Here is a 1660-nt window from a genome sequence, read left to right as displayed (position 1 = left end):
ATCTTGACTAGTCTATGGTGTCTTAATTATACTGTCAAATATCAAAGAAGATTCGCTACCTGTAGTCATCAAGCTTACAGTATCTAGTCTCGCCAGGGTAAATGCTGCCACTGTAGATGGGGGTATAGCTACAGTTAGAGGGCCTGCCTGCAATGCAGCAGTCTAATCAGCATTCATGTTCAGCACAAATATTTCCATTTACAGTGGAATTCAAGCTGAGAAGAAAAGCTACCTATATAGCTTGCTGTGTGCCACATGGTCTGCTTCACCAGGTTATTTGAATTCATAAGCTACCAATGATGATGGTCTCTTAATTCATATGCAGGGATTGAAGCTCAATCCTGCCAGTTCTATACCGTAGTTACGGTCAACGGGATTCTTCCTCTTATTTTGTGTCCTAACAGAGGGCAAGCAGCCTGTCCCAACTTGACTCTGAGTGCTGTCATTGAGAGGGAGACAGCAGGGAGAGCTCCACCACCTATCGCCCACATCAAACAACACAGCAGCAAGTAAGTCCTCTCATTTCCCTTCCTTCTAGATTTTTGGGCATAACTGGCATTTTATGATCTCTAGGCAAATCTATGTTAGCTTGCTTGAAGTAAAGTACCTGAAATGTGAACATTTTCCTACTTTTGTTACCAGGAATGACTGTGGGAGCAACTGGCTGAAGGCAGTCAAAGAGGAGCCTACCATTGACTACTTTGATGTCCAGGATTGATCTTGGCCATGAACATGAAAGCTGTAAATCCAGTGCATCAACATCAAATAAAACTAGAGAATGTTTGCCATCGTTGTCCTGTGGTAATTGCTGTAATTTCTGCAATATTAAGTTACATTTCTCAATTAATAACTCTCATTTGTGCAGTCTGATCAAAATTCCATTGTTTTTCGACATTGCCGTCCAGAATCTGATTTCTGTAAATTCTATCCATTTAAATGTAAAGACATTTTTGAGTTTCAGGTATTCTATATTATGACAATTATCTAGAGCAGGGGTGCACAACAGTCCTGGAGGGCTGGTCTGCGACCTGGTTTTTGTGCCAACCAATTACCTGTGCCAACAGTACAATCTTTAAGTTACACTTGCCGTCTGCAGCTGTAGCTGGTCCATGTACAAACGTCTGCTCAAGACATTATTTAGCTAATAAAATAATTAAGAGCAGAAGTTGGCTCAAAATTTAGATCTCAAATGCTTTGAAATGGCAACAAAAACCCAAACACACGGAAGAAAACGAGCAACTACTGTTAAAACGGATCGAAGAATAGTCAGAATGGCAAAGATTCAGCCATTCATCAGCTCCAGAAAGATCAAAGATGATCTACAATTACCTGTAAGTGCTGTTACAATCAGAAGACATTTGATTGAAGCTAAGCTATCAGCAAGCAGCCCCCATAAAGCACCATTGTTAAAAAAATGGCATGTGCAGAACTGTGTAGAATTGTAATCATAGGTACATTTTAACATTGAGAGACAGAATATAACAAAATAATCCACAATAACAACATCATATAAATTTTAGAAATTTATTATCGTATTTTTGCATGAAATACGTATTCTACACAGTTCCACTCTTTGTAAGTAGGCAAACCTACAAAATCAGCAAGGGATCAAATAATTATTGCTCCCACTGTACATTAGATAGTGATGCTGTTTTCCATC

General features: G+C 39.2%; 1 long non-coding RNA gene across 1 annotated transcript; it reads left to right on the top strand.

Moving 5' to 3' along the window:
• The first annotated feature begins 442 nt into the window (after window positions 1–442).
• On the top strand, window positions 443–784 carry LOC133126311 (uncharacterized). Its single transcript, XR_009708521.1, has 2 exons — window positions 443–509; window positions 643–784. It is a non-coding gene; the product is annotated as an uncharacterized LOC133126311 (long non-coding RNA).
• Window positions 785–1660: the final 876 nt, after the last annotated feature.

This window comes from Conger conger, chromosome 4 (genome assembly GCF_963514075.1).
Source record: "Conger conger chromosome 4, fConCon1.1, whole genome shotgun sequence".
NCBI lineage: Eukaryota > Metazoa > Chordata > Actinopteri > Anguilliformes > Congridae > Conger > Conger conger.
Note: the sequence above shows the minus strand (reverse complement) of the source record. Positions and strands in the feature narration are given on the sequence as shown.